The following is a 24,026-nucleotide window of genomic DNA, read 5'->3' as shown; positions in this document are numbered from 1 at the left end:
TGCTGAGCTAAAAGAACCAACATAATCAGGAAATCCCTGTGTTTTCACAAAAAGCAAAATTCAATTTTGTCTTCTCTTGGAGCCTTGGTGTTTGACGTCAGCCTTGGAATGGTGTTCATTATGAAGCATCCTCTGTATGTATAATAATGTTAGAGATGTTTAGATGCTTCCATGGTCCAAACTGAAATCTAGAACCATAAAGCTCTACTGCTGTATTCATTCTCTGTATCAGTATTTCATAGGGATCTGGATGTGGCAGGTCTTATTTTTAGCTCAGTTTTTATAGAATATAAAAATTCTATGCATCTAATTTCAAATTATCTTAATCCTCTCTTCGACTTTTATGGACATGCCTACCTCTCACTTTGGTCAGTATAATACCATTTTAGAAATGATAAAGAGGGGGGGGAAGTATAGTACATTGTCGGGACATGTGTGAATTATGAGGTGTCCTAGTGGGCCGAATACTAACAAGAATTTAGGTCGTGTTGTGGTCTCTTTCTCTAAAATTGGGCAAAATAATAATCCTGTACAGTTATTGTTCTCCCAACTGCATTTTTAAACTTACTCTGACTTTAATAAAAGCCCTCTCTCCTGCTTTTTTTTCAGGACTTGGCTGTATCTTTGCCCCGGAGGAAATGTAAGAAAAAAAAAAAAACAAACTTGTGATTTTTCCCAGGTCTGAGAAATCCACAAACAGAGTTAGTGGGATACAGAGGCTCCTTGCCCAACACTGACTACTATGTATTTTTTAAGAATCCAATGTCACCAGGACTATTTTTTCCAATTGGTCCTTTTCAAATTTATTTTTTAGAAGTGTGTACAAATTTGTATATTCATTCCAGCCCACGTGGAAGGTGAAGGCCAGTTGGGTCAGGCTGCGGTCTTGTAAAACCAACAATGCCTGCTCATTCTTACACGCACGGGCTTCATGAGAGGAACAATTTGGGGGGAGAGTATTACTGTCGTCTCCACTCTAATGGGAGGCTGAGATAATAAAACAGTGTACTTGGAACAAATCATAAATGTAAATGAATCATAAAGAGACACGAGACACGGAGAAGCCAGCGTTATGAAGTTTCAAGTAAGGACAGTGGAGAGTTTAAGTCCAGTGGGAAATATCTTAGCTTCCTGTCTTGAATTTCTATACCGAAGGGAATTAATCTATTTGCTGGTCTATCCTCCATTCTTTGGCTGTTTATAGCTATTCTTTTTTTTATTTTTTTTTTATTTTTTTTTTTTAATTTTTTTTTTCAACGTTTATTTATTTTTGGGACAGAGAGAGACAGAGCATGAACGGGGGAGGGGCAGAGAGAGAGGGAGACACAGAATCGGAAACAGGTTCCAGGCTCTGAGCCATCAGCCCAGAGCCCGACGCGGGGTTCGAACTCACAGACCGCGAGATCGTGACCTGGCTGAAGTCGGACGCTTAACCGACTGCGCCACCCAGGCGCCCCATGTTTATAGCTATTCTTAACACGTTATCCTGGTTAATTAATTTCTGACCCGTCCGAAGGAATCTTAAGATTTACCTATGGAGATCATAGAATCGGATTCTCTCCTACTTTACCTTCAACGGGGAGGAACGTTTCCTGGATTACGCCAGGTTATTATAAACAGGTCTATTAAAAACGCTCTCTGAAACACCCTCGCCCCCACCAACACGTATGCGCGCTCGTGCACTTATGAGCACAATTATTCCCAGGTACCAATGTGTCTCCGCAAAAACACGCGCCATTTCAGGGGTTGGCTGTAGGAAAATGCAGTTCTCCCCCAACCCTACCTCGCGCGGTAGGCACACCCCTTGTGTTAAAGCCTATCTGGTGGTGGTTCAGGTGTAGGGATTGAGAAGAGCATCGTTTTAGGAGTCTGCCCTGAAGGTGATTAAGATGGACGGTGTAACAGTCACAGTAGAAGAGCAAGCAGGTGGCGGTAGGATTCCCACGCGCCCGGTTCATTTAGCCTGTTGCACTGACTTGCCGGGGAGGCCCTGGCATCTGCCTTGCGGTATAGTAAAACCTTGGTTTGCAAGCCTAATTCATTCCAGACACATGCTGGTAATCCAAGCACTTGTGCATCAAGAAGGATTTCCCCATAAGAAATCACGGAAACCCAGCTGATTCGTTCCACAGCCCCAAAATAGTCAGATACAAATGATTACGAGACTGTAATCCGATACAAAATAATACAGAAAATACAAAATGTAAAGAAGAATACACACATTAGTCTGCACTTACCTTCAAAGACCTTCATGGCTGGTGTGAGGGAGACAAAAGGGAGGGGGGTTATCGTGTAGGACGACTTCCACTATCGCTAACAGAAGCGTTGCTATCTATTGGCTCAGCGGAATCTTTTTCTGCATGGGGGCCATCGTATGTGCTCTCATGGATGTTGTCTACAGTACGGAATTAATAAACTCTTGTCATCCACCGTATGACAATAAGGCGGCAGAGGAAAGGGTCTCTATCTGCAGGCAGCCTGACCTAGAATGAAGCAAAGCATTCCTAAGCGTCCTTTTATCGGGAAAAGCAAAGGACTGTCCAGAGGTGCTTTGAAGTGACAAAAAATACACGAGCGCCAGTGTGGGCACCTTCCAACGTTCTGAAAAAAAATCACTGATTTCTGCCAAACACCGTGGCCTGAGACCGAGCACCCGAGCATGGGAGGCTATCACTCACAATCCTGCAGACAGAGAGAGAGAGAGGGAGGGAGACTCATTGGCTTAGTTGAGATCATGTGATATTCGGCATCATGTACTACTCATATTGCAATATATGGCTCATTTATCAAGTTACGATTTTTTTTTAAATTTTTTTTTCAACGTTTATTTATTTTTGGGACAGAGAGAGACAGAGCATGAACGGGGGAGGGGCAGAGAGAGAGGGAGACACAGAATCGGAAACTGGCTCCAGGCTCCGAGCCGTCAGCCCAGAGCCTGACGCGGGGCTCGAACCCACGGACCGCGAGATCGTGACCTGGCTGAAGTCAGACGCTTAACCGACTGCGCCACCCAGGCGCCCCAAGTTACGATTTATTATAAATGTTTGCTTATCTTGCAAAAAAAACACTCGCAGAACAAGTTACTCACAATCCAAGATTTTACTGTATTTGGAAATTTACTCCCTATCTGGACTTCCCTCTTGTAATTCCTGGCTCTCTGTATGCTCCATAGAGTTAATATAGTAGATATATTGAGGGCATATTATCATTTATTATTCTAAGAGTTATATACTATTCCAATTTCCATTCTACTGTTGAAAAAAAAAATGAAGAGTAGACAGGTTACCCTGGCCTCAGTCTTAGGGGTAGTGAATAGTATGATCTTGGGTCTGTTGGACCCAGGATATAGACTTCTAACCCCTACGCTAGACTGTCTCCAGAGTTCTGAAATCCAGCTTGGGCTACAAGTGCTATCTGTCCCCATCTTTAATTCAAATTAAGAAGTGAGAAAAGTTTACATATTCATTAACTTTCTCTACGAGCCCCTGGGCTGATAAATTTTCTTACAGAAAACTTTATTCAAGAAATTTTCTGAGTCGTATCAGCCTGAGATTCAATAGGATTATGTTAAATAATATAAAACAGAAACCTATGGTTTAGCACCCATCAAGAGATAGCTAGGGGGTGCTTGGGTGGCTCAGTCGGTTAAGCATCTGACTTTGGCTCAGGTCATGATCTCGCGGTCCGTGAGTTCAAGCCCCACGTCAGCTCTGTGCTGACGTGCCCAGAGCCTGGAGCCTGCTTCGGATTCTGTGTCTCCCTCTCTCTCTGCCCCTCCCCTGCTTGCACGCTCTCTCTCGCTCAAAAATAAAATAAACATTAAGAGATAGCTAAAATCCCAAGTTCCTTAGAAAATTTTCTTTGGGAGAGGTTTCCGCGTCCTTCCACCTCTCCAGGTGGTGGTCTTCTCTTACGCCTTCCTGTTGGTCTCTGGGATTCAGCTTTGTCCAGTGCTTTCACTCATGCCACCACCATCAAGTTGGTGGCATTTTCTCTCTTTTCACATTGCTGATGATGTTGCTCTGATTCCCATTGCTTTTTTGTTTGGCTCCCTAAACTGGATGGCTGATACTCCCATACTTTTGTCCCTAGGCAACGAGGTGTATTTTTTTAATTTTTTTTTTATACTTATGTATTTATTTTTGAGAGACAGAGTGAGACAGCATGAGCAGGGGAGGGGCAGAGAGAGAGGGAGACACAGAATCCAAAGCAGGCTCCAGGCTCTGAGCTGTCAGCACAGAGCCCAACGCGGGGCTCGAACCCACGGACCGTGAGATCATGACCTGAGCCGAAGTTGGACCCTTAACCGACTGAGCCACCCAGGCGCCCTGGCAACGAGGTGTATTGAGCTCATTTCCTATTGGTCTTACAGCAATGTAGCACCTATTTCCCATGCTTTTCGGGCAAACAGGACATCTAGTTCTCCAAACACTAAATTCATGCTCCTTGAGGGCAGTCTGGAAGATAGTCTGTGTGTCATGGCCCACATTGTATGCAAAGCCCCAAGCCAACCTCAGTCCCCTTGTCTCTCCCTCCCCAGTAGGACTCAGGCCCAGGGGTTAAGGAGCAGCCTCTCTTCCAGAAGAGCTCTGCCGCCGGACTTCAGCCTTCAGCCTTGGCATGTCTACTCACTGTGTCTTTCCTGGGACCACTTGGCCCTCCAGACAGGCTCTGACATGCCTGAATTCCTGGTGGTTATATGATTTGGGCCCTTGGTCTGGGACTTTGGCTCTTATTTTTTGGTCTTTTTTCCCCTCTGTGTTCTTCTTCTTCCTCTTCTTCTTCCTCCTCTTTTTTTCCTCCTCCTCCTCCTCTTTCTTCTTCTTCTTCTTCTTCTTCTTCTTCTAATGTTTATTTTATTTTTGATAGACAGAGAGTGCAGACAGGGAAGGGGCAGAGAAAAAGGGAGAGAATCCCAAGCAGACTCCACTCTGTCAGCACAAAGCCCGACGTGGGGCTCAAACTCAAGAGCTGTGAGATCATGACCTGAGTGGAAATCAAGAGTCGGATGCTTAACCGATGGAGCCATCCAGGTGCCCCTCCCGTGTTCTCATTTCAGGGATCATCTGTCAGATCTCAGAGGTCTGATACCTGGCCCTGACACTCTGCAAGTCCCCACCTCTACTCATCCAACTCTCCACCAATACGGTATCCCCATCTTTCTGTCTTTTATGACTAGTGTTTATATACTATTATCTGTTTCTAGGACACAGTTTCCTATCTTTAGGTTGAACGAGGTCATATAATTCGATGAAGTCACATCCCTATTCTGAAGCTATGCACCAGGCAGCTGTTCTGGAAGACTCTTTTGCTCCTTTCCAGAGGGCCTCAGGTTGAGATAGTCATACCCTTGTTGGCGAGCAAGACGGTCTTGGCAGCAGAGGAAGAAAACACTGAACTACTGTTTCCATTTATGTTTTGCCAAAAGGAAACTAAAGAGTAAACTCTATAGTCTCTGCTCTGTGTCTCTTGTTTTTTAATTGTTTTAATGTTTATTTATTTTTGAGAGAGAGAGAGAGACAGAGAGTGTGATGGGGAGGGGCAGAGAGAAAGGGAGACACAGGATTCCAAGCGGGCTCCAGGCTCCAAGCCGTCAGCACAGAGCCCGACGCGGAACGAGGGGCTCGAACCCACAAACAACGAGATCATGACCTGAGCTGAAGTTGGACACTTAACTGACTAAGCCACCCAGGCACCCCATCTCTGTGTCTTGACACCTGCTGCCCTATGTTCCAATGACAAAAGATGCCGTGTGACCATGGTCCTTGAGGGATCCTGAGAGAAAGGGCTACTGGAGGCCTGATAGTCAGTTGGTCACTCGACGTCAGCAGAGTGGCACGTATCGCCATTTGTGTTTGCCCGGTTCTGTGGATTACAGATATTATCAAGCTTTACTAAATTAAATCAGCACAATTAAGGGCATACAAAAATGGCTGAAAGAGACGGGTGATCGAGATAATATTGGGGCGCCTGGGTGGCTCAGTCGGTTAAGCGTCCGACTTCGGCTCAGGTCACGATCTCACGGTTCATGGGTTCCAGCCCCGCATCAGGCTCTGTGCTCACAGCTCAGAACCTGGAGCCTGCTTTGGATTCTGTGTCTCCCTCTCTCTCTCTGCCCCTCCCCTGTTTGCACTCTCTCTCTCTCTCTCTCTCTCTCTCTCTCTCTCTCTCAAAAATAAATAAACATTAAAAAAGAAGATAATATTGATTATGCTGACAAAAGGGGGAAAAAACGTGAAGCTGACTCTTCTGAGTCCCAAATAAGCTCTCATTGGTCACTGCAGAGGTAAAAAAAAAAATAATAACTATTGAATCCGATATCAAATAAGAAGTCAAAATAACAAGAGTTCCCCCCCCAAAAAAACAAAATAATTGGGAAGACTACTTGATATATGGATTTAAAGTCATTATGGTTAAGAACGAGTCTGATTTAAGGATGTATATCTGTCGTTTGAGATATCAACCACTGCAATTAGAAAGACACTTAAAAACCAAGAATTCAAAACATCATCAATATTCTAGGTGAGAGCTAAAAACCATTTGGTACCATTAATATATAGAAGACAAATTATTGGGGGAGCCTGGGTGGCTCAGTCGGTTGAGTGTCCAACTTCAGCTCAAGTCACAATCTCACAGTTCGTGGGTTCGAGCCCCGCACTGGGCTCTGTGCTGACAGCTCAGAGCCTAGAGCCTGCTTTGGATTCTGTGTCTCCCTCTCTCTGCCCCTCCCCTGCTCACACTCTGTCTCTCTCTCTCTCTCTCTCTCTCTCTCTCTCAAAAATAAAATAAAACAGGGGTGCCTGGGTGGCGCAGTCGGTTAAGCGTCCGACTTCAGCCAGGTCACGATCTCGCGGTCTGTGAGTTCAAGCCCCGCGTCAGGCTCTGGGCTGATGGCTCAGAGCCTGGAGCCTGTTTCTGATTCTGTGTCTCCCTCTCTCTCTGCCCCTCCCCCGTTCATGATCTGTCTCTCTCTGTCCCAAAAATAAATAAACGTTGAAAAAAAGTTAAAAAAAAAAAAGAAAAAAAAAAAGAAAAGAAAAAAAATAATAATAAAATAAAACATTTTGAGAAACAACAAAACTATTAACAAAATAGGACCAAAAGAAATAAAAATAACTTTAAAAGTATCTCATTTTTATCTTAGTCTTTTAAAATGTATTCTTTATAGTTGTCATACATGATGTAGATATAAATGCATAATTTATAAATGATGAACTGTGCATATATAGATGTATTTGTTCAGTACTTTGGAGTGATAGGAACACATGGCCCCAAAAGACTCTAGAAATGGTGTCTTTGAGAGGAGAAAGAAAGAGCAGAACATTTCTACACAAACTCACATTAAGAACATTTTAGGGGCCTCTGGGTGGCTCAGTTGGTTAAGCGTCTGGCTTTGGCTCAGGTCATGATCTTGTGGTTCATGAGTTCGAGCCCCACACTGCAGCTCAGAGCCTGGAGCCTGCTTCGGATTCTGTGTCTCCCTCTCTCTCTGCCCCGCCCCTGCTCCTGCTCTGTCTCTCTCTCTCTCTCTCAAAAATAAATAAACATTAAAAAAATTTTTTTTAAAAGACCATTTTAAAATCATTGTACAATGAATAAAAATGAATTAACTTTCCTTGTTGGTCCCTCGTGATTTTCTCTTTAGACTTTCTTCTGATTTCAATGGCATCTCCATTCTGTTTTTTCCCTTTTAAGTGTAAATGCCAGCCAGGCTGACTTCCTGTTAATATTGTAATACTGTGAAAATAAGGCCAGGCACATTACGTCCCCATTCCACACCTTCCGCTGCCCTCCCATCCACACCCCCCACAATGGACTTCAAAGTCTTAAGGGATCCCTTCCCTACCTCTCCCCTCCCAACCTCATCAATTAAAATTGTCCCTGCCCTCACTGGTTCCCGTGTTCTTCACACATGTCATCCCCTCAGGCTTTTGTGTTCTCGGATTTCCCCAGATTTTCACACGGCTGTTGCCCAGACCTCCTTGGGTCTTTCTTCAACTATTGTCTACTTAGTGAGCCCTTCATTGGCCACCAGATCCACTCCTGTTCATTTTCCTTGCTTTATTCATCTCCTAGACATTCATGATCATCCAACATACTATGTGTTTATTTACAAAGACATTTTATTTATAAATACGTGAACAAACACATTGCGCGCTATCCTTAAAATTAAATGAATCGCTTTATTATTGTATAGTTTAACTACTGTCGTTCTGTGACACATGGAAGGGAAGGCTTGGCTTGCTCACGGACTAGGACCTCTTGGCAGGGACCGATACTGTCATTTGGATGCATCGTATTTGACAAGAGGACAAAAGGTTTCACCATAAATAATTTGGACTTTCAACATATAAAATATTTAACTTTGGAGCTCTATACATCTTTAAAATGCCAAGAAGGTATTTAGAAGAATTCTCTTTTGACAAATTTATTTCTTGGGATATTAAAAGGACTCTGTAGCAAGTGCTCAGTAAGGGTCTAAACATTTCCTTAGAGCCCTTACAGAGGGTAAGTTCGTGAATGCAGAATTGGAAATACTGTACATTCAAAAAAAATGATGCCATTGATTCTCTATCGCCATAAAAACGTAACTAGAAGGAGACTCACCTATGGAGTCATCAAGATACTAGATCTTTGGGAAAATTACATTCCAGAGATGCCATGGAATAATTCAAGAAGCAATATGATTGGGTGAATCCACTGAGGGAAAAAAGACATTTTATGGATAGCAGTAGAGAAGAGAAACAACATTAGGGTAGCCTCAACTTCAGAAAGCAGTGAGCGTTGGGAGTGATTTCTTTCCTACAAAGTAATCTGTCTATCTTTTGGAAGTGGGCAGAACTCAGGGGATGACGGAGGAGTTTTTTCAGAAATGTACTCAGAGTTATTAGCAATCTGCACAGAGAATGTTCACTCTACCGGGAACCGACGGCACAGATATCTTCTTCTCTCGGGGATCAATCTAATTCTGGCCCTAAGGTAACGGAGGAAGTAAGGACTCATGGGGATGATGGTGCCTCTAAGTTATTTCCTCTGCTCTGTTAGCACCACTGTTTTATCAGCAAGAAAGGCCTTCAGGAAAGAGGTCATGTGCCAGTTATCACCAGTTACACACACGGCTCGCAGGACATTCCTAAAGCCACACATTTCCAGGATGCACTGAGATATTGCAAAAATGAACCCAATACTTACTTTCTGTCTGCCCTAAAAAGACCCCTACACAGCATTTTAGTCCTTCGGCAGCTCCCGAAGAGTCAAGTTATCAGAGGGTTGCTGAATAACTGGCCTTGCTGTTGTTTCTGATTTTTCTCAGGTAGAAACACTAGTTATAGGATACATAACCTATTCTGATAGCTTAATTGGGCTGGCAGAAATTCAACTTTTTAGGATATCATGCATGTATTAAGTTTTTGAAATATAATCTTGCCTTCGTGATTCTGATGCAAGATACCTCTACATTCTTTATCAATGGGGAAACAGGACCTCTTTTAATGGGTATTGGTAATTAGTTGTTATGTTTTGAAATTTGTTACTTGGGAAGAGCTTTCTTGCAAATTTTAAGATCTTTGCCGCTATTTGAACATAATAAAATTTTTTTTAATGTTTACTTATTTTTGACAGAGAGAGAGAGAGAGAGAGAGAGAGAAAGAGCATGAGTGGGGGAGGGGCAAAGAGAGAGGGAGACACAGAATCTGAAGCAGGCTCCGGGCTCAGCACAGAGCCCAACGCGGGGCTTGAACTCACAGACTGCGAGATCATGGCCTGAGCCAAAGTTGGACACTCAACCGACTGAGCTACCCAGGTGCCCCTATATTTGAACATAATAGATTATCAGTACGTTTTCTTAAGTGAATGACTCAATCAATACATGAAATATTGGGACACCTGGGCGGCTCAGTCAGTTAAGCGTCTGACTCTTGGTTTTGGCTCAGGTCAGGATCATGTGGTTTGTGGGTTTGAGCCCTGCATCAGGCTCTGTGCTGGCAGTATGGAGCCTGCTTGGGATTCTCTTTCTCTCTCCTTCTCTCTCTGCCCCTCCCTCACTCACTCACACACACACACACACACACACACACTCTCTCTCTCTCTCTTTCTCTATTTCTCTCTCTGTCTCTCTCCAAATAAATAAATAAACTTTAAAAAAATTAATGAGGGGCACCTGGGTGACTCAGTGGGTTAAGCGTCCGACTTTGGCTCAGGTCATGACCTCACGTTTTGTGGGTTGAAGCCTCACATTGAGCTCTGTGCTGACAGCCCGGATCCTGGAGCCTGCTTGGGATTCTGCGTGTCCCATTCTCTCTCTCTGCCCCTCCCTGGCTCTCACTGTCTCTCTCTCAAAAATCAATAAACATTAAAAAATTTTAAAAAATGAAAGAAAGATGGAATTATGAATGAGTATCAGAGACCTGGTCTCTGTCCCTAAAAGCCTTAAGATGTAGGTGAGGAGACAGTACACAATCCGACAAAAATGGAGAAGCAAAGGGCAAACAGGTGGTACAGATGATACCTTCTAATGAACTCCCGTGGTGGAAAGGCCTCTTGGCAGAAGCTGAACTTGAACTGTATGTTGATGAAAGATGAGTAGGATTTCAGCAACCGGAGCAGGTGTTAGGGTATTCCTAGCAGGTTAACGATGGCGATAAGGACCCAGAGATGTGAGGTGTGTTCTGGGCACAGTGACAAGATAAGATTAGCAGAGGAAGCAGGCTCAGAAGGCCAAAGGAAGGAACTTAGGCTTTATCCCGTAGACAGTGTCGAACTGTACAGTTATGGAATTCATTTTGTAGACTCCAGGAGAGGTGTGAGAGACCCACGTTAAGGACAGACATTGCCACAAATATGTCCACAAAAGCGACAGGCATTCCGATGAATGTGAGTTAGGGTTTGGTGGTTGATTCTCTCTCTCTGTCGGCTTAGCACGTGGGGCTGCTGAGCCCAAGCCCTGTCTTTCACGTTAGACATTGTCCACTGCGCTCAGCTAGAGAAAGAAAACAATGCCTCTGTGAAGAAGTGCCCCCAGATGCCCGGCTCCGGGAGCCACCTTCAGGCAATCTGTCTCACTGTCCAGTGTTTTCCCATGAGAGTTGAAATCTTACCCGACACACTGGCCACTAGACAGCCCCCAGCAGCACTAATTACCAGTGTTTCCCAAGGGCTTCAAATCTATCAGGAGTCATAGGGAAAAGTTCTAAATTATTTTCCAGCTTTTAAAAAATCGTAGGGAGAAGTCATCATCCTCCTTAACACGTCACACATAAGACACTGTCTTTTGGTCAAAACACATGATGGAAAATAACTAAGATTTCTTTATAGTTCCGTGACTGTGAAAAAGAAGTCCACATGCAGATTTTTTTTTTCACTGCTTTGACCCCCTTTTAGGGAGTAGCAAGAGCCAATAAGTAACCAATTTAATTTTTGGCCATGCAGAGAAGGATCACAGTGTTTTAAGCAGGAATTATAAAGACGCATGCTTTTTCATAAGTCTATAACCGCCGTCTTCTAATTTTAAAGTAAGAAGAGACTGTTTAAATTTGGTTGGGTTTGTAGAGAAGGCACGGTAGCCCTCACTAAGAAAGTAACTTGTTTTAAGAGAAAATTTCAGAAGAAAAATCTGTTCAGAATTTTAATGGGGGAGGGCCCGGGGAGCTTTGTTTTTGCTAAGGCAACCTGATAATTTTCCCTGTTGAGCTGTTCAGTCTCACACCTGCACGGACCAACGGTGTCGTGACCTTGAATGTCGTGGCCATTCTAGAAAAATCTCAGCATGACAGAACTTGGTACTAATGACTCAGGTAGCTTAGAGAAATGAAAACCGAAGAGCGTGTCCTCACACATGGCTAAAAGAGACAAGGCGACTTTCGCGTCTCTGGTGAGGTCTGGTGTTTCTAAATACGTTCAAAGTTACGTTCTTTAGCCTGAAACTAATAAAAAAAAAATAAAGTTACAAGTTTTAAATTTTTTTTTTCAACGTTTATTTATTTTTGGGACAGAGAGAGACAGAGCACGAACGGGGGAGGGGCAGAGAGAGAGGGAGACACAGAATCGGAAACAGGCTCCAGGCTCTGAGCCATCAGCCCAGAGCCTGACGCGGGGCTCAAACTCCCGGACCGCGAGATCGTGACCTGGCTGAAGTCGGACGCTTAACCGACTGCGCCACCCAGGCGCCCCTAAACTTACAAGTTTTAAACATGTGTGCTCAGGTGGTTCAGGTCAATTATTCGCAAATGCCTCCCCTTTCTGTCCTAAGGAAACCTCACCTCTCGAACCGTACAAGCAACTTCTGTTTAGAATTGACCTTGTCTGAACATCAGGTTTATGTCAGCATTATCTACATGCAGATGATTTTACCTTTTTCTTAGCTTTTCAGTATCTCTCCTGTCTGGACCTCAGACACCTGTCTTCCCAATAACCTATGACGGTTCACCTTGAATCTTTTCTTTCCCACTCTGACCTCTGGTAACTGCAAATGCTGTGAATCTTGTACCTTGACCACCTGAACTGATGACCTTTGACTCGTGCTTGCATTGGGCCAGGAGTACCCTCTCCTCCAGTTGTCAGGTTTTTCTAGTCTTGACCTTGACTTTGATTTTCTTGCTGAAATGCGTTCTTAGACTCTACACGGCTGTAGGACCTCATTAAGGAGGTTTGTGGAGTCACTTCCTTGGGAAGTTTTCATAAGAAAAGCTGAATAAACTTGTTTAGGTATATGAGTCTAGCCTTGGGGACTCAGAGGCATCCTTATAATTTATGATCCTTCTCAACATTACTGCTATAAAGCCACACAGCACCATGCTAAAAAGAGTTCCTGTTGATTACAAAACATTCCTGACGACGTCTCTCAAGTTCAATTTCAGGCCCCCCCCTCACGTGACCTGTGTCTTGTACGTGCGGACGTGAGTCACGGAAACCCAAAAGAAATGTGGAATTATGACTATAAAAACTACAGCAAGAACCACAAACACGGCGCACTTTGTTTTCCCTCAAGTCATTAGATATTTCTAGCGAGAAATCTAAACTGACATGCCTTATCATTTATTTCACCTTCAGAAAGATCGCTGAACACTCAAAGACACTTTTATTTAAGTGGTTACGGCTTGCTTTTCTGTTCAAGGGCTCAAAAAAAAAAAAAAAAAAAGAATCAGGGCTTTCTGAGTTAAGCCTCCTCAAGTCCATCTGTAGGAAGGAGATAGCTGTGGAGCCTTCTACGGAGGGAGTCTGGCCCAGAAAGGTGCAAGACAAGAGCAGGTCTTGAAAACGTACAACAAGATGACTTCAGGCATCAAAGAGTCTGGGAAGCCTGGTTAGGCTGCTCCATTATCAACCCATAGTGGGATGTAGGGGACCGCTCAGAGGTGCGGTGAGGCAGGTAACAAGATGAGGCTGAAGGAACCCCTTCTCTTTCTCCTGGGGTGTTGGTTTAGCACGCAGGGCCACAGGGCCCAGAGCCCTGCCTGCCTCCCAGGCTGGGCATTTTCCATTGTGCCCAGACAGGGGGAAAAAAAAACAAACCAGTGGCCGCACAAAGAAGGGCCCCAGACGCTCAGCCCCCCGGGAGCCATCTTCAGGCAATTCATCTCACTTCCAACTGTCCAGTGTTTTTGGATGAAAGCTGAAACCTTACCCAGCACACTGGCCACCAGACAGCCTGAGCTGGGCATTTCCTTCAGCAGTGCTAATTGCTGGTGTCTTTACAGGGATCCTGACCCAGAAATGCATCTCAATAGGTAAGGAGTTAAAACACACACACACACACACACACACACACACAAACAAACAGGGGAAACAACCCGGAGATAAAACATTCTTGGGCTCTGGGGGAACTCAGAAATGGTATTTGGAGCACAATTCACACTTGGGCCAGCCAGCTCTGTTCACGCTGATAAGTCATTTTTGGGAAAAACAAATGAATTCATATCTGATAAACCAGCACATTGATAATACCAAATTCCTTTTGCTTTTCTAAGTCTCTATCGGGCAGGGGGGAGATAAGTTCAGGCTGTACAAGGGCTGAGGAAGGTAAGGTTGACCACAGATGCTACACAATGGAATATTTCTCAGTTTAATTGGTTTTGCAGGGATTATGGTGATAAGTGCCCTTCCTCCCAGGTAGTTAAGACACATTCATGTCCCCATACCTGCTGCTGACAAGATCTGTTTCAGGAGCGTCTGTCATTCCAATCACAAAGAGCAGCTGAGTGGGTCTCAGGAGAGTTTTTCTTTTTTTTTTTTTTTTTTTTAAATTTTTTTTTTTCAGTGTTTATTTATTTTTGGGACAGAGAGAGACAGAGCATGAACGGGGGAGGGTCGGAGAGAGAAGGAGACACAGAGTCCGAAGCAGGCTCCAGGCTCCGAGAGAACTGTCAGCACAAAGCCCGAGGCGGGACTCAAACTCACGAACCATGAGCTCATGACCTGAGCCAAAGTCGGATGCTTAACTGACTGAGCCATCCAGGCATCCCCACATGGTAGAACATAAAAAGTCAAAAATGCCTGAATAATCTAGTGGCTTCTAGCAAGGCATTCACAAAGTAGAAAGCGATAGCAGTGGGACAAATTCTGAGTCTTTCTGAGTAGGTCAAGGATTTGTTGATACAAAAGATCTTGAAAAATGGGTGGGACATAAGCAGACAAAAGGTTTTTTTTTTTCCCAAATATATCTAACACAGTGTAGACATGCTTAAATACTCATTCATTCGTTCACCAGGAAAACCTACAGAAGCATCCGGGATATGATGGTTCACAAAATGGACTTCCTTGTGTTCATCACACCGTGATGTAGCTGTTTAAGGACTACAGACAGGTCAAAAGACAATTATAACACAGTCTGATATAAACTAGAAAGGACTATGAGAGAGGGGCAGAGTGCTTAGCAGCACATAACAGAATGAAGAGGAAAATTCCACACTGTGGCTCCCTCTTCGCCAAAAGGTAGAGTAAGAACTCTTATCTTCATGGCAATTTATCAAACCTTCTTCTTGGCGTTCCTTAGGGGAACTGTCTCTTGTCGTTTGGGTCAAAATATTCAGAATCAAGGCCAAATTCATCCTCCGGCTTGGCTCCCTCAAGTCCAGATTAAAGGGTCTTCCTTAAAATATGGGTTCGATTTTGTTTTCCATCGCCAAGCGGGGGCCGTGGCATATACCTTCCGGCACTTCTCCTGGCTCGCTGCTGCTGGTTCAAAGACAGGTGTCAGAGTCCCAGAGAAAGCCCTGCTGGTCCACACTGGGGTGTAGATGTCCCCCTCTCTTACGGGCAGACATTCCATAGGAGACTATGCGGGCAGATGCCTCTCTGGGCCTCCGTTGTCGCTTCCTTCTAAATAAAAAGCTTATTTATTTATTTATTTATTTATTTTCAATATAATTTTATTGTCATGTTAGCTAACCTGTAGCAGGATTCGGGCACGGAGAGTCGTGACATCGAAGCTTTTCTTTCCAGGAAGCAACTTTGTTCCTGCCGGCACCGCTCAGTTGGGTTTGTACCCAAAGAACTGAGCCCCGAGCGCCACGTGGCATAGTTTTTTGTATATTTCCCCACTTTTTTGTCACCCGTATATGGTAACACACAAACATGCAGTCTGATTAAGTTGTCTCACGGTCCAAGGTCGTGAGGGATGTTGTCATGTACACGTATAACCAGGTTTCCTTGAGTTTTGTGGGTTTTTTGTTTGTTTTTTTCCTTCTCTTAGCGGGGGACCCTACCACAAACATACAGTGTATACAGTGTGCTCTTGGCTTCGGGAATAGACTCGCTTACGTACGACACCCACTGCTCATCCCGATAAATGCCTCCTCCATGCCCGTCACCCGTTTCCCCCCCGCTCCCACCCTCCCATCAACCCTCAGTTTGTTTTCTGTATTTAAGGGTCCCTTATGGGTCACCTCCCTCTCTGTTTGAAATGGTTTTTTTCCCCCTTCCCTTCCCCCATGGTCTACTGTTAAGTTTCTCAAGATCCAGGGGCGCCTGGGTGGCGCAGTCGGTTAAGCGTCCGACTTCAGCCAGGTCACAATCTCGCGGTCCGTGAGTTCGAGCCCCGCGTCAGGCTCTGGGCTGATGGCTCGGAGCCTGGAGCCTGCTTCCGATTCTGTGTCTCCCTCTCTCTCTGCCCCTCTCCCGTTCATGCTCTGTCTCTCTCTGTCCCAAAAATAAATAAATGTTGAAAAAAAAAATTAAAAAAAAAAAGATCCATATATGAGTGAAAACATATGATATCTGTCCTTCTCTGCCTGACTTATTTCACTCAGCATAAGACCCTCCGGTTCCATCCACGTTGCTGCGAATGGCAGGATTTCATTCTTTCTCATTGCCAAGTAGTATTCCATTGTGCCTATAAACCACATCTTCTTTACCCATTCATCAGTCGATGGACATTTGGGCTCTTTCCATAATTTGGCTATTGTTGAGAGCGTTGCTGTGAACATTGGGGTACACGTGCCCCTATGCATCAGCACTCCTGTATCCTTTGGAATAAATAAATAAATAAATAAATAAATAAATAAATAAAGAGTTTAGACTCTGTTAACTCTAAACCTTCTTTTCAACCCTCTTACATTCAGAATCTCCTTTTTTTGGTCTATTTCTGAGGAGCTGAATCTTTGAAATCAATGGTGCTTTTGCATCATTAGGGGGCAGACTTCCCTTGGCATAGGACATGAAGGAAAGTTTTGGAAAATTAAAAGATTTGATGTGAAGCAGTGGATCCTTTTCTTGGGGGGGGGGTGAGCATCAGAGAGGCAGAGACTGGGGGGAGTGGAAATAATGAAGGAATTGCCCCTTAGCCCAGAGCGAATGGTCACTATCAATCAGATCCTTAGTGTACAGGGCACTGTGTCAAAATACAGGTTTCGTTAGTCACGACGTCATCTTATTGCATCACAAATAGCATGAAAAATAAAATAAAGCAAAATAGAAAACAGGGTGCGTTTCATATGATACGAACAACATTATTTCATGAAGTTTGGCTTCGTATATACGTGTGTGAGAATGTGTACCGAATCACGGTATAAAATTCATTTCAAACTGCACGTACAGGTCAAACATCTCGAGAAACATTGGTCTAAGGGACCCAATGTTACTTGTAGGGTGAGATGTTTGCAAAGTTTATACACTAACATAGAAATCGTGGTTTAAGATCTGGTTGAAGTAGGGCAAGACGAACACTGATAAAGGAGTATTACAGACTTAATCAACGTGAAGAAATAGAATGCATTCTATTTCATTCACAGACACCAACATCTTTTATCCTGGAACTTATAACACTTTTTTTTTTTTTGTAAGTTTTGTTTGTTTGTCTGGGTCTTTGTAGACCGTGTTATTGGCTTTGAAGTTAGACCTGCGTCCAGATCCCAATCCTACCATTCCCTACGGGTATGACTTTGGGAAAATAATTTAGCCCGTTTGTGCCTTGTTTGCCTTATTTTTAATAGGATAATTGTACCTCTCACACAGAGTTGTTTTTACTCTATCAGCTAATGTATGTAAAGTGTTTAGTCCAGTCACTGGCACATAGTAAGCTCTCAATAAAGTTTAGTCCTCACGCTTAAAAGAGAATTAAGCATTTTTCCCTCCTTTTCTTTTTTTAAGTTTATTTATTTATTTTGGAGAGAGAGAGTACACACATGCACAGGGGCATGAGTGAGGGGAGGGCAGAGAGAGAGAGAGAGAGAGAGAGAGAGAGAGAGGAGAGAATCCCAAGCAGGCTCCATGCTATCAGCACAGAGCCCCCACACAGAGCTCGCTCCCACAAACCATGAAATCATGACCTGAGCCGAAATCGAGTCAGATGCTTAACCAACTGAGCTACCCAGGCGCCCCACAAACGTTTTCCCTTCTTAATTTAGGAAACCAAAGTGCAGAAGAAGCCATGTGATGGCTGATAAGCCAACAGAGATCCACCATGAAGTGGGTTATATCTTTGTCCTCACCTGCCCCCGGAGAAGCAAAGTATTAGGTGCGAGTAATTAACTAGCACAGACAGCAAAGAACGAAAGCCGATCTCAGCTCACACACACCTCCTTCGAACTGCTACTTTAATCTGGCTAAGAGACTGTATCATTTCTGGGCCATTTTCCAGTTGAAAAACTTCTGAACATGATTCCTCTGTTTAGGGTGAGTGGGTTGGTTGCTGACTTTGGACAATTCACTGCTCCAAATTGGATCCTACTTCTCACCTCTGCTTCAGGTCATGATCGAGAAACATGACATAAAAGGTTGTGTGTGCACGCAGTAGGTTTTAGAGTGCCTGTGACAGAGGAATCCCATATCGGTAATACAGTTGGTTTCAGAGTATCCAAGTCTTGTTATTTGTGAATAGCACCCATTGGAGGTGATAAAACTCATGTGACATTCGTGAAACATGGACTATCTTTTATCTTTCAAGTTATCTGTGCTGGTGGATAGATTGGTGGTTTGTCTAAAGCATGACAGAATTATATAATACTTTTTAAATATTTATTTGTTTATTTTGAGAGAGAGAGAGAGAGAGAGAGAGAGGGCATGAGTGAGGGAGGGGCAGAGAGAGAGAATCCCAAGCAGGCTTCGCACTGTCAGCACAGAGCCTGACTCGGGACTCGATCTCATGAACCGTGAAATCATGACCTGAGCCAAAATCAAGAGTCAGATGCTTAGCCACCTGAGCCACCTGGGTGCCCTAGAATTATGTAATTTTTGAGTTGCAAGACATTACAGAGATCATCTAGAAGAAATCCTTCATTTTACAAAAGAGGAGACAAAGACAGACATATTAGATCATCTGCTTAATTTTCTCACGTAGTTAGCATGTGGCACAGGACCTGAACTCAGACATTCTGTCTCCAAGCCCGGTACCCTTCCCACTGCATTCTAGATTCCCAACAATGGGTATGAAGTAACGGTAGTCCTTGTAGTTCAAGGTCATGGCAGGACTACTCAGAGTGGCCTTCACAAAGCTGGCCTGTCAGTTCTCACTCAGCTTGGTCCGAGGACAGACCTTCCAGAAGAGCCAGGAAACTAGGCAACATTTCACATTTTTCTCTAATGAACAAAAAAGGTGTGACCCCCTTTCTGAAAGGCATTTGACTAAATGTTTCAAAAGCTCGGTGAATATGCATGACTTTTAGCTTAATGATTCCACTCCTAGAAATTAATCACGGAGGCTCTGGGTAAGAGCAGAGATGTAGCTACCGAGATAACGTGGCATTGTTTCTACAACAACAAGATCTTGGACCCAGGGGGATTGTTTAAGTAAAGACAATATATTTATATATGATCATTTATTTTACAACCAAAAAAATGATGTTTTAGAAAGTAACATCCAGTAACTTGGGGGGAAATGTCCTTGATGTATTGCTAAGGAAAAATGCTTTACAACAATATGTACAGAAGGATTCTGAATCTGTAACAAAAATCTATGTGTATACCTTTTTTTGTTGTTCAAAATAAGGACTCAGGTTAGATATTCCAATATGTCAAGAGTGGATGGTAGAATGGCTGGGTCATTAATAGTTTTGCCTTTGGGTTCTGTTGTGGTTTCCAAAATTTTGAACATGGGCATATATCATTATTGTAATGAGACAAAGTTATTTAAAGTTAGAGTCTGATTTCTTCCTTTCCTGTGTTTCTAGGGGTAGTCCCAATGAGCTAAAGACAACGTAGGGCGGTACTCTTTAGACCTTAAGTAGAGGTACAGTGGTGGGAACAAGGGAGGGTCATACTCCGCAGATTTATTGTGTGTAGTATTTCCAGTTCTTTGGATCCTACTGTAAACCTCATGAGACACAAGATATTTTTAAAGATTTTTTAAAATGTTTTGTTCCAGACTACTGGAAGGTAATATTGGTCTGAAACTTTTTAATTTTTTTAAGTTTATTTATTTTGAGAAAGAGAGCACGAGCAGGGGAGGGGCAGAGAGAGAGGGAGAGAGAGAGAGAGAGAGAGAGAGAGAGAGGGAATCCCAACCCAAGCGGGTTCTGTGCTGTCAGCGCAGAGGCCCATGCAGGGTTTGAACTCACAAACCGTGAGATCATGACCTGAGCCAAAATCCAGAGTCAGACGCTTAACCGACTGAGCCACCCAGGTGTTCCTGAAAAGTTTTTTAGATCAAGATCCAGTTAAGCAAGAAAAACCTACCTCTTCTGTCTATTCCTTTTTTCTTTTTTCTTTCTTCCTTTCTTCCTTCCTTCCTTTCTTTCTTTCTCTCTCTCTCTCTTCTTTCTTTCTTCTTTCTCTCTTCTTTCTTTTCTTTCTTCTCTCTTTCTTTCTTTCTTTCTTTCTCTCTTTCTTCTTTTTTAAGTAGGATATTCACGCTCAGTGCAGAGCCTAACACAAGCCTGGAACTCACAACTGTGAGATCGAGCCCTGAGCTGAGATCAAGAGTCAGACACTCAACTGACTGAACCACTCAGGCGCCCTATTCCCACTTTCTACTGGTTACATAAAAATGGTGAGAAAGAAACTAAAACACATTGCAGCAAACCTCTCGCTCACGATATATAAGGATCATTTACTTCCTGTGTGTGAAAAACAAATGAGCTTATCCACGTGATTGCAAGGTATAAAGCCATCTATAAACCTAAAACACACCAGGTAACGTTATTACCTTGTCTTGTTAGTAAGTTGCAAATTACTTAAATAGAACAAATGTACAATGGTACATAACACCTCGAGGTTTTGCCATCCAAGCACATTTTGGGACTTCTATCTACTCTTGCACAAGGATGTCGGTGGGTCATATTTGAACGAGAACACATGTACCTTGGTTGAGTAACTGGGAAACTATAGGGAGGAAAAAACTTGATACAAAAATTCATCACTGCACATGATAGGGCCAATCAAATAAACTACATCAAACCAGACTGGTAATAATGAAGCCAGCCAAGAGCAATTTATTATTGAAAAGCAAACATGACCGCTATGGAAAACTCTCTGCAACCAAAACAAAAATTTTGAGGCGCTGCTTTGAAAGTCACCTTCTCGAAATTTACGGAATTCTCGAAAATATCGGCACGTATGCCCACACTGTAGGGCCCGGGGAGTGCGGCCTTGAAGGTCCCCCTCCCTTTTTTTTTTTGGTAGAATATGAAAGAAATTAGAGTCTCAGTAACATCCACTAATAGACTATTCTTGGTTTATGGCTGCAAAGTTTGTGTAACTTTTGATAAGTTACTTAGCAAGTTGAGTCTACGTACAATGGACATCAGTGGCCTTGCTCTGCTCCTGACTACAAGCCTTCAGGAAAGGATCCTCATTTAGGAATCGGCACTCTGTCTGAGGGGCCACCCCTGTGCCACATTAGTCCTATAGATGACCGGGAGGTTAGGGGCTTCTCGATCAAAGGAAAGTATGGAAAAGAGCAAGGTTCTGATTCATGGGTTCACCCAGGGCCTCTGAACTTTGGCCTCAGAGGTCAGGGGTCAGAGAAGATACCTCTTCCAAAGCATGCAAAAACCCAGACAGCCTTTCTCCTTTTTCTGTTTGTCCTTTCCTCCTTTCCTATGTCCCTCCCCCTGCTCAAGGTCTAAGTAGTGACAGAAGATTGTTAGTGAACACTCCATGTCAGTGTTTTTTGTTTTTGTTTTTTTCCTTCTGATGACTTTTCGTGTTTTGGGTTCTTTTTGTGGAATGCGTGGAGGATGTTAATTCCAGCAACTGAAAGGGCTTTGCCTAGCCCCCTTCCTTTTAAAAATGGTTGGGCTTGTCAGATGTCATCTGGCAATTTACATGGCTCTGGCAATGTACATGGCTCCCTCCAGGGACAGAGGAAAATGGAACAATAGCAGTGGTCCGGAGGCCTCACGATCTTATGGGCACCAAGGTGAGGAGGGACCGAGGCACGGGCTGTGGATTGCACGGCCAGACTCTGAGGCTACTTACGCCTGACAGACTTGAGGGCACCCCTTGTTGCCCCTGCCCTGTGGAGGGGCCCTGCTGTAGCTGAGGCTGCCCAGTCAGCATGAGTCAGGCCAAGGCACTCTTGGACATCGTTTATGTTTGTGTTCCAGCTCCTCCCTCCCGCTGTCTTCTCTACTCTGTGTGGCCTCTTTGAGCTTTTCTCAGAGTTTCTTGACTCTTTTCCTGCCGACACTTGCACTCAGAAGAGATGCTGATCTCTGCCTGACGTGTGGCTATTGGCTTAGGTTGATCGCTACCTTTCTGGATGGAATTGTCCCTATCCCATGTTCCTCCAATGGTGCAGAGAAGGTCATATCCGCCTGGCAGAGATGGGAGGGACACTTTGAGGACTAGGAGGATTTCTCAGGTTCCCTGACATCACAGGACTGCTTCTTCCTTAGATAAAGTCTGCTTTGGGGTGCGGTTGGGGGAGCGGGTAGGAGAATGGTTGAAAGGTACAAACTTAAGCTGGAAACTATCACTGGCTCCTGCCAGCTGTCACAGGACTCCCGACAACAGATCCAGATTTTCTCTCTCTCTCTCTCTCTCAGGAAAGAAACTGGGCCTATTCAGAAGTGCCTCGCATTGGTGGTAGAGTGGTGAGCATAGCTGCTTCCAGAAGGGCCTCTGCCATGTCTTTACTTACCCTCTCCTGGCTATAGGGAAGTACCTGGGCAAGTGGCCTAAATTTGCTGGCCTCGGTTTTCCTCATCTATAAAATGGGTGTAATAAAAAAAAAAAAACATTGTCTTTTAGGAGAGTTGGCTGTGACAATATGCGTACAAAGGCATTTGGAAGAATGCGTGACACACAGAAATCACACTTGAGCCCCATGACTGGTCACCTCTGAGGCTTGAGGGATAAAGAATTACCACCTAACTTTGGAACAGGGCCTATAGTTGAGGTCGTTGTTTTTTGTTTGTTTTGAAACTGGAAGGATAAAAGTTAAGTAGCAGGCCATCTTTTCTCACTTGGTGCATCTGGGGGTCCCCACGGCTTATCTCAGGAAGCTTCTTTGGCTTTGAAGTGGTTCTCAGTCCAGCCAAGCACATGGACACAAGGTTGCATTTCCTTCCCTCAGCCTCTTCCAACGCAAGTACTTAATTATCTGGCTTGGTTCACCATGTACTTGTGTCTGTTTTGCTCTGTGTTGCATGTCAACCACTGTCCCAAACCAAGAACCAAGTTCTGTCTCAGCACACAATGCCAAGAGAAAAAGAAAGATGAAAGGAGAGGAGAGGAGAGGAGAAGGAAGGGAAGGGGAGGGGAGGGGAGGGGTGGGAAGGGAAGGGAAGGAATGGGAAAGGAAAGTCTTGAGGATGTGGTCAATCGGGCAATATAAGGTTAATCCAAAAATCCAAATAAACCAATGTACATTTCAGCCACAGCTCCTTGGATTGATGGGTGTCTTAGTATGGACAACGTATTAATATTGAAATGATATGTTTCTGTGTCTGTCAATCCTGCTAGACTCAGCTTCTTGTCATTTCCGGTGTCCTCCATGTATCCCTAAAGCCAACATGGAAGGTTCCAGAGATACATCATCCCCTTAGCCAGTGATACACTTACCCTTTGGTTACTGAGACAAGTCAGGGAGGGTCGAGACGAGGGTTTCTTTCTACAGATAGACTAATGGGAAAGACAGGTCCACATAGCATCTGAGAAAAGAGACCAGGCATGTCTGTGTCTTCTGGAGCCTAGGACAGCATGGAGATCCTTCATGGATCTCCACTCCAATGTCTGTCGCTAATGTGGTCATTTCTCTGTCCATCTCTGTCTTAGTTCAGGCTGCTATAACAAAATACCGTAGACTGGGTGGCTTATATACAATGGAATTTATTTCTCACAGCTCTGGAGATGGGGAGGTCCCAAGATCAAGTTGTCAGCAGATACGGTGTCCAGTGAGAGTCTGTTTCTGGGTTGCAGAGAGCCAACTTCTTGTTGTATCTTCAACATGATGGGAAAAAATGCGAACAAGCTCTCTGGCCTCTTCTAAGGACACTCGCCCATTCATGAGGGTTCCACGCTTGTGATCTAATCACCTCCCACAGGTCCCATGTCCAGATACCATCACATTGGGATTAGGCTTTGTATATATTAATTTGGGGGGGACCACAAACATTCAGTCTATTGCGGCATCTCATCAACTTTTACTGCTA

The sequence above is a fragment of the Prionailurus viverrinus genome, chromosome B2 (assembly GCF_022837055.1).
Source record: "Prionailurus viverrinus isolate Anna chromosome B2, UM_Priviv_1.0, whole genome shotgun sequence".
In the NCBI taxonomy this organism is placed as follows: Eukaryota; Metazoa; Chordata; class Mammalia; order Carnivora; family Felidae; genus Prionailurus; species Prionailurus viverrinus.
This window is presented reverse-complemented; position numbering follows the sequence as displayed.